The 9813-nt window shown below is 35.6% G+C and overlaps 1 pseudogene; it reads right to left on the reverse strand.

Annotated features, from left to right (window-relative positions):
• Positions 1-4273: 4273 nt before the first annotated feature.
• On the reverse strand, positions 4274-9528 carry LOC120148121 (annotated as a pseudogene).
• Between the last annotated feature and the right edge of the window lie 285 nt (positions 9529-9813).

The raw sequence follows: 9813 nt of genomic DNA on the forward strand, positions 1-9813 counted from the left end.
ATGCGCCAAGTTTCATCTTTCTTTCGCACAAGTAAAACCGGTACAACACATGGACTAAGGCTCTCCCTCACGTAGCATTTTTCCATCAATTTGACCACTTGCCTTTGTAACTCCTTAGATTCCACAAGATTGCTTTGGTAAGTTGGTTGGTTAGGAATGACGGCACCGGGAACAAAGTCTATTTGGTGTTCAATGCCACAGATTGGTTACAACCCACTTGGTATCTTCTCCGGAAATAGTTCATCAAATTCTTGCAACAAAGATACAATAGAAGAAGGCAAAGTGTGATCAAATTAGTTTGTGTTCAATAACAATAAACTTTCCTTGTACAGCGAGTACAAATAATTCGTCACTTACCTTTGTAACTCCTTGGTTTTCTCAGGATAGCTTCGGTAAGATGGTCGGTTAGGAATGACAGCACCGAGAATAAAGTCTATTTGTTGTTCAATGCCACAGATTGGTGGCAGCCACTTGGTATCTCCTCCGAAAATAGTTCATCAAATTCTTGGAACAAAGATATAATAGAAGAAGGCAAAGTGTGATCAAGTTGGTTAGTGTCCAATAAACTTTCCTTATACATGAGTATAAGTAATTACTTTCCCGACATCAAACACTTCATCAACTATGTTTCTTTGGTAAGAACACTTATTTTTAGTCCCTCACTTTGCTCACTCTATTTTGTTTTTGCCTTCATTCTTGTCTCTCTCTTTGGCTCTTTCAAAACTCTCTCTTATGTGGATTTGGTATTTGTGAACTTGTTTTGGGGAAAGTGGAGCTAGAGTAATCTTTTTTGATTTGTGGGTGAATGTATACCAGTTGGTATACTCTTCATGCACAAATACATATCGAACTGCCATAACATCCCAAGTAAAAGATAACCAGCGTGCATTGGAACAATGTCACAAATGACCTCGTCTTTATACTTTCCAATGAAGAAAGTAATAAGGACTTGTTTGGTCACCTTGAGTTCACCTCTATCATTGAGTCACTGCAACTTGTAGGTATGTGGATTCTTTTGATGTTGCTAATCTGAGCTTTTCTACCATAAGAGTGCTAGCAATATTAGTGTAACTCCCACATCAATAATGACAAAGCATACATTTCCTCCGATGTAGCATGAGTTTGGAAGATGTTCTAGCGTTGTTCGTCTCTTTCGTTGGATTGCACGCTTAGGCTCCTTTTAACAATATGGGCCTCTACTTCTGCTGCAAACTCTAATTCTTCTTCATCTTCTTATATAGAAATAACTCATTATATTCTTCTTCTTCTTGTTCTGATTAAACTTCCCCATCATCATAAAGAAACATGGTTTTGCAATTTGGGCATTGGCTTACAATATACCCTCTTCCCAAGAACTTGAAGCATTATATGTCTCGAGAACAGTTTGGAATTATCGGAGCCTTACCTTTGCTGGTTTCGGCAATGGCCTTACTTTCTTTGGGTGGTGTGCCTCTTTTATTAGGTGGTGTTGGAAGACTCCTTTTATAGAAACTTTTCCACTATCTTGATGTTGATCCCCTATAGGTTCGTGTGGCACCCTTTCGCTTGAGTTGCTTTTCCACTTTCATGGCCATATGACCATGTCTTCCATATCCACGTACTGTTGCAACTCAACCATGTTCTCAATTTCCAGATTAAGTCTTGTAATGAACCTCGCTATAGTAACTTCTCGATCCTCATTTATGCTGTTACAGATCATAGCCACTTTCATCTATTTGTAATAATCTTCAACACTCCTATTTTCTTGTGTAAGCCTTTGGAGTCAGTTGAACATCTCCCAATGGTAGTGGGTTGGAATGAAACGCCTCTGCATCACTGTCTTTATTTCGTCCCATGTTGAGATAAGACATTCACTGTTGCGCCTCCTACTAGATGTCAACTGATCCCACTAGATTAGTGCATAATCCGTAAACTCAATGGTAGCGTGTTTTACCTTTTTTTAGTTTGGAGTAATTGTGGCACTCAAAGATGTGCTCAATCTTCCTTTCCTATGCAAATTAAACTTTGGGATCTACTTTGCCTTGGAACGGTGGAATAGTGATCTTGATATTGTCGAAGTTGTCATCCACACGAGGACAAAACCTTTGAGGTCTCACGCCTTGATTCTCTTGTTGTGAGGTGTGATTTGCTTCTGGTCCCTCAACTTCTTCTCCCTCGAAATATCCTTGGTATGCATCTTCTTCATGCCCTTGCTCTCGGATTCCTTGAGTGCGCTCTTCTTCAAGAAGATCTATACGCTCATGGAGTGGCTCAAAGTCTTCCCTCAGTATTCTTGTCAACTCTCGCACCATGGCTTGCATTTGTAAGTTAGGTACTCCTCCGTATCCTTGCCCTGAAACTTGAGAATTGTCTCTTTATTATTGAGACGTAATTATAAAACAAAAGAAATATAAATCCTCACCAAACACTCCAAGGAAAAGTCACTCTACTCGTGTTTCACTCGAGATGGCTTTTACCCTTAATATGCTTTCGTGCCTTTTTCCGCTCTTTCTTTCTTTTTAAGTTATTTGAGAACTCTCTCAAGGTTTCAAGTGGTCTTGTGGCCTTTTGGCTGAATCAAGTGTGGACATTCATCCTATGTTTTCATTCATCATCCTTTCATTCATTTGCAAGCAATGCAAGGTAGCTCAAGTCATCCCTCTTTTTGGACGGTATTAAGTCCGGTTAGGATCACATCATCGAATAACTGCATCTATAAAATGCATTTACATTATCAATGGTTAATATATTTACATAATCTCTATACCTGATCCTACGTCAATTTGACTACATTTTGATTCAATACATGATTGCTGAATTGAAGTTCAGAGTAATACATAATAGATTTTTCCCAACCCTTAAAGTTACAGTCGTCCAAACAATCATAAGCTTCGAATCTAGACATTTCGACTTTTAGCCCTACGTGGAGTTATTTTCCACTTCACATTTGTGATTGGAATGTGGTTGCACTGACCGTTTATTACCAAATTTTTTAACAATATAGCCATTATTATTACGTTTATTAAAATGATAACACTATTATTTCAATGCCAAATTCTCTACCACTTTACCAAATTTTATAATCTTGACTAATATTTATATTATTCCACCAACTAGCCCAAATATTTACTACATTTTCTAACCTGGCCCACTATCATATTGATAATTAACTTTGAACGGAACTTTCTAAGCATAATGATAAAATTACCTCTTAATGTTTGTATAAATGATTATTTTAGTTCTTATTTTTTTGGAATATTTTAGTCCTAACGTTTTAATTTTTTGTCAAAATAATCATATTAGAAGAAAATCATTAGTTGACTAACATTCAAAATATATTGATGTATGATATTTTTATATGTATTTAATTACTGACGTGATATATATCACATCATTATTATAGATTTGATAGAAAATATTAACTAAATCCAAAATTGTATAATTTTTTAAATAAAATAATAAGACTAATATTTCACGTTAATCTTATAATTATAATTAATTATTATATTCACATATTATAGAAATTAATTTAACTCAAAAGTTAAAATACATCATTAACATTATTTTATACATTAAAGTCTTCATGTTTAAACGTGCAATTATTAATTTATTATAGTGTGATCTTAGTTTTGTGTGAAGCAACATAGTGTGAGGAGGAAATTAACTATTTCGGGAGTGAATCATGGTTAATGAGTGTGTATACGGTCCGGAATTAATTTATATTTTTCTAGTCAAAAAGTGCACCTTACCTACGAAAGGTACGACCTTTCGCCTTATGTCTAAACTCGGACTTTAAAAACCAAGGACACATGACATGTCAACAATTAAACACTTGTGAAAATTTTATGTCAACATGTGTTTACCATTAGTCAACTAATGATTTCGTTCAATAAGAGTATTTTAACCAAAACTGAAAACCTTTAAGATTAAAATGCTAAAAGAAAAAAATTTGAGAATGAAGTAAATAATTATGCAAACGTTAGGCAGTAATTCTGCCATTATACCAACTTTCTAGTATTTTACCATTCAAGCTGTATATATACTAGAATTTCAAACCTGACTGCCACAATCAGCTACCTGTTTTGCCCCCCACCCCCTGGAGAATCTCGAAATCTTTCCTAAAACGGTATGGAATGGGAAAAAAGGATTTACAACTTGATATGAGTAAAATGAGAAAAGTAGTATACTTAAAATGAATGAGAAGTAGTATACAACCAAAACAATTGGAAGAGTGGGTTAAGCCTAAATGTTGCCATTTTAAGTTCACCATGTCTTTGCAACCAAACCCTCATTTACCGGAAAAACAAAGGACTGATTATATGCATACAAACAAACTTGATTCACTTGAATCCTGATGATGACTAAAACACATACTTTTGAAACTTGAAACTCGGTCTAAAATGAAAGCATACAAGGTAATACAGAGTACACATTTTAGGTTAACCAAAATATGGCTGCAAATGTACTTCCCTGCCGATATCTTGCGAGGAAAGGCTCAACCTACTGCTGTTTGTCTCGTCTTTCCACGGAATTCTCCCCATTATTCTTGGGCGTCCCAGGTGCGACCTTGGTGGGAGTTGAACGCTCAGACTGAGAGAAGAGAATCATGATTTGCATGAGAATGGTAACAACGGCTAAGCCAACTGCTTAAAACGCAATCCCTTTCCACGAGGATAAAAGTGAAGACCACAGCAGAAATTTGAGAGCTCCATAAGCCAAGAGACATGCCCAAGAAGAAACAACCTGATCCAAGAAAAAGAATGTTATCATGTTTAGTTCGAGAAGCAAAAGCATTTGAATAAAATCAAAATGAAGATTCGTTAATTTAACACAAAGAATCAAACCAAAAGTGGTTTAATCGGCCAACCAATATCTTGTAATGGTTGGTCACTAAAAGTGTCCTCAGCTACATGTTTATCCAACAGCTTGTCCTATACGAGAAATCGAATAGAAACAAAACCTTAAGTAGGAAACTAAATGCTTGAACTAGTATGCACAAGAACAAACATTGTTAACCATTATACAAAATAAGACAGATTCTCAACTTTTTCAAGGTGACAGAAATCCTTGTTTTCCTTTCAATCATAAGATTATTTCAGACAAGCAAACAAGAGCACCTAGAATAGCACCATGCTACAACAGCAAATAAATAGTACTCACTTTCTCAATAAACAGATCTTTACACCATTGTGCAACTGCCTCGTCTGTTTCAGGCAGTTCCTTCATAGGATGTCGCTTAACGTGTACATGCACCTGCAACCAACAGTATATTTTCATCAACTGAATGAACCAATAGAAAAGTCACTGATTCAATTATCAACTAATATATTTGAGATCAACCAGGTACTTTTTCATCAAAACTCCAAAATGACATGTTTCAACCATATGAAAAGAAGAGTGTGACACAAACATTTTCCTAGACTCAATTAGTTGCTTCACATAAATGATAATCCTAGCGACACAACCAATTGAAGTCGCCACACAGTATGAGCAAGTAATTAACAATTCTTATCGTGCCAATGACCAACAAAATTTTTGGCTTTCACCATTAAATTCTAAACCGAGAAAATATTAAGTTATGAAGCCTGCACATTTACTTCATGCTATCTATGGTCTCATCAGAGATATTTGACAGCATGATATGCCTTAAACTGAAAATAACTTTCATCATCATGTTGAATTTAGAAGCAAAACTTTCTAGCCTTGAGGAGATGTGGAACAAATTCTCCCAGGGCATATCAATATGAAACAAAATGAAAGCAATGTTAACATTCATATCGATAAATAATTATGCAAAAATGTTAAACTTGCTTTACAAAGCTTGAAGTCAAAATTACCACTGAAGATTGCCCCTTGAAAAGTCTAAGCATTGTAGGCGAGGGTGCTGTCATATCGTAAACAGCTGGAACAAATGAACGCATATGACTTACAGCTGAAACAAAACCTGAAGCAACAGAGACAATGTTATCAGGCATACATTTTCATATAGAATTACTATCAGTAAGGCCCACAAGATAAGTGGTCAAGAGGAAAATAACAAACTTCCCCATTACAAATGAGAAAATTAACACCTAGTCCAACATGGTTGACTCTCAATCCTAGGACTGGGTACACATATGAGGGTGCACAGATATATCATGGTTGAGGCAGGCTAAGGCGCTAAGCATTGAATAAGTGTGCCAAAATAGCAAGAAACTTACATTGGGTAGAAAGTTAGTATCAGCAGGAGGTTGCAACAAAATCTACCTAGATTAAACAGAATACTATATGGTATTTCAGGGAAGAAAGTTATCAACATGAATACCAGAACCTAAATTCAGGCACCTACATATCCATAAAAAAGTATAATTAAAAAAAGAGAACCGAGTTAGAAGGTAACAATGATTTCAAGAAATGGGAGCAGCAAGAATCTGACCTTTGTACGAGGAATTAAAACATTTCTAGGCACAGGCAATCTTTGTGAGGTTGCATATTCTTGAGCTGCTAGTAGCTTTGCTTGCATAAAGCGTGTTCCTTCTACAAAAAGTGCCAACAAAATGGTTGTGGAAAATCCTTTACACGTTGAAGACCTGCATGCAAATATAATTTCCACAGGATTCAAATGAGATGAATAAGGGTACTTTAAAAACAAGCATGAACGAACACACAAGTAAATAAGCAATTTTCATGGTCAGGCATATGCATAAAACCATGAAATTTCGACATGTGTATCCCAAATTTGAAAGCAAACTTTTACCTTCATCGTGCTTTCATCCTTGGCCCAGCTTCGTTCCAAAAACAGATACTCAGAGAACCACATTGGCCAACCTATAACCTGAACATATCGGACTTGAACTTATTATCATTCTTCACAAGTACACAAAAATGCAACATCATTTCTTCTCTAATAAACAAATTTAAAGATTTAAAATCAGAAGCATGCAGTGAAAACATCACATAGTGGGATGCCATGAGGGTAAGGAAGGCAAAAAATAGTTGACTTCAACCACTACACTGCACTACCTACGATGAGAAAGACTGACACTTAACTTTCACTGTTAAATATACCAGGCACGTAATAGCCTTTGTTTATGATGTTGTAGTTCAGATAAAGAAAAATTACTAGCTAAACAGAACTGCTTCTGAATCATGCAGACTAACTTCATGAATAATTTGCTAAAAATAAAAGATTTTCAAGAGACCAACCCTACTGCAGTGTAAAAAGAAGAAGCTAATGTGACAAAATAAAACAGAGGAATCTTGACTAGAGTGACTAGCTAGTTATCTTAATTTCCCTTTTCAATTTCAATTACAAAATAGCATGTTTATGTAGTGAAGATTAGCATCTAAAACGTTTACATAAATGAACATGTGCAGTAGAGGTCTGTCTGCAAAGGCGTATGGAAAAACATGTACACAGCATGGTCATCAGCTACAACCAATCAAAATTGAGGATTACATCGAAATATCAGCTGAAAATAAAGAGTTCAGCATGAAAACTATCTCACTGTTCAAATTAGATTCTTCAAACATATAATACCAACACATACCGGCAGGAATTTTGATGATTTCTTCATGACAGCTAATGTGCTGCCAAGACAACCTGATCGCTGCGAAAAGCAAATTCAATTGTTTCTTAGCCAGGCAGCACTTAAAGGGACAAAAGATCATGAAGTTAGAATGTCAAATAGCAAATTCTGGAAAGCGTTATGGAAGAAAAAATAATAATGGACTACTCAACCGAACAGGATACAAAAAAATTGGAATTGGAATAAATTAATTACAGACCTGTGCTAAAACCCATCCAAATATCACTTCTGTGATTGCATATGACAAGGGTATGTTCCTTACCTGGAAATTTTTAAAATATCAGATGATAAGTACACCATTTGAAAGAAAAAGTTTGGGATAGGGCAATACCAATTACCCATATAACTTGAATAAGTGAGAATAAGTTTCCCAGAAAAAAGAGATTAACATTACCCATTAAACTGAAGCTTTCACGATCAGCGAACACTTTAATCTGCAGAGAACAAAAGCTCGTTTCTAGGAGACTAGTAGACTTCTTAAGCTATAACATTCATAATACCAATTTTTTCATCATGAAAAGAATTTGGCTCACTAGCAGCCAATAATTAACACCTCAATGGCTCAATCAATATCTAGGAACATCTATCAGCCCTTGGAGAAGATAAAACTTCATAATAATTGTTCAACAGTTCAAGTCATATTTGCGCATATTATTGAGCCGAATTAAAAACTGCCAAATCTTTAAGCCTATGGACATCAAAGATACTAGTTGGACAACAGACTTTCAACCAACTAAATACTACTATCAAGTGGAGTTATCAGTCCCTGGAGGCATGAAAATTTCAACATTGCGCAAAAATCTCATTGTCTAACACATTTAAGTAACATCCCATCTCAGGTTGAGATGGAAAATGTCATTCCTATTTTTTGAAAAAAAAAATATGGCCAAACTGGAGTCTCAACGAAAGCAGTGAAAATCTTGGCATGGATTATATATCTTATTGCTAAGAAATAAGATTACTTTTGAGACTAACTGTTTGCAAGCATAGTAGGAAAAGGAAGGAAAGAAGATATTTCATCATCATAAATGGTTTTAGCATCTACAATATCTCATAAAGGATTTCAGCATTATATTATAAATTTTCAAAAATGCCCAAAAAAGAACATTGAATGATTAAGAACATACGACTTTAAACAAAAAAATAAAGGAGCTCATTAACACCTTAACTCCTGCCCACCAATCAATAAGCCAAACCAGTTGCAGCCACAACAATTTTGCCACCACCCTATTGATCTTTCTATATGTGTTCTTGGACAGTGGTCGAATGAGAACAAAGCATACTGCCTGGAATAAAGAGGAAAATCAATTGCATAACATAAAAAAGGTCACCAACAACGAGAAAATTTACACATCAGCCAACTATCAATTGAAACAACTTTGTCTAACAAACTAAATTCTGATTTCTACCCAAAAAATAAATAAAAGGCAACAAAAAGGGACTCTTAAACTCTTAAGTCTCATTTATAGCATCAAATGGTATCGTGAGGTAAGGCAAGTAAAAACGGTGACAAAAGCTGAATGTTTCATCAAGCTGAAACCTAAAGATTCTGATTTAATTCTCTATTTACAAATTCTATTAGCTAAGAAGTAAAGTAGATTCAAAACCCGGATCAAATGCAAGCTTCTTAATAATATCAGCTAAGAAACATCAAGTAAAAAATGAACAGAGAAAACATTTACCGGCATTTTCTTTCAATGCAACACGCAAATTTGAAAAGAAAACAAAGAAACCCAGAACCCAAAATCACCAAAAGAGGGAAAAAACCCACAAAATCGAATCAAAACATGAAGCAGATCACCTAAGAGGTTAGAACAAAAGCAATCCGAAAAAGAACCTGAATGAGATTAACAGCGAGGCCGGAGACGAAGAAAAGAAGGCCCAGTGGGACGATGACAGCTGCCGCTGCAATCGCCATGGACACCACAAGCACTGAAGCGCTCGAGATTCGCAGAGAAGGGAGGGTTTTCAGTGAGATTTTAGATTATAATTTAGAGGGTAAACTACACGGGATACCACCAAACTATGGTCATTAATTAATCTGACCATCGAACTATTTTTTATCTCAATTTGACCACCAAACTTTTTAATTGATTCAATCAGACCACTCTCCTTAAAAAAACGGAGAGTCCAACGTGGCTGCTGACTAAGCTCATTGTTTCCATGTTGGACATGCACCACGCCACATCATGGACATGCAACACGCCAAGTCAATTAAAACATAAGAAAAAAACCATTTAAAGGGCACCCAAAGTTTAAAATTCAA

Source organism: Hibiscus syriacus, unplaced genomic scaffold, assembly GCF_006381635.1.
Source record: "Hibiscus syriacus cultivar Baekdansim isolate YM2019G1 unplaced genomic scaffold, ASM638163v2 tig00110949_pilon, whole genome shotgun sequence".
Lineage (NCBI taxonomy): Eukaryota > Viridiplantae > Streptophyta > Magnoliopsida > Malvales > Malvaceae > Hibiscus > Hibiscus syriacus.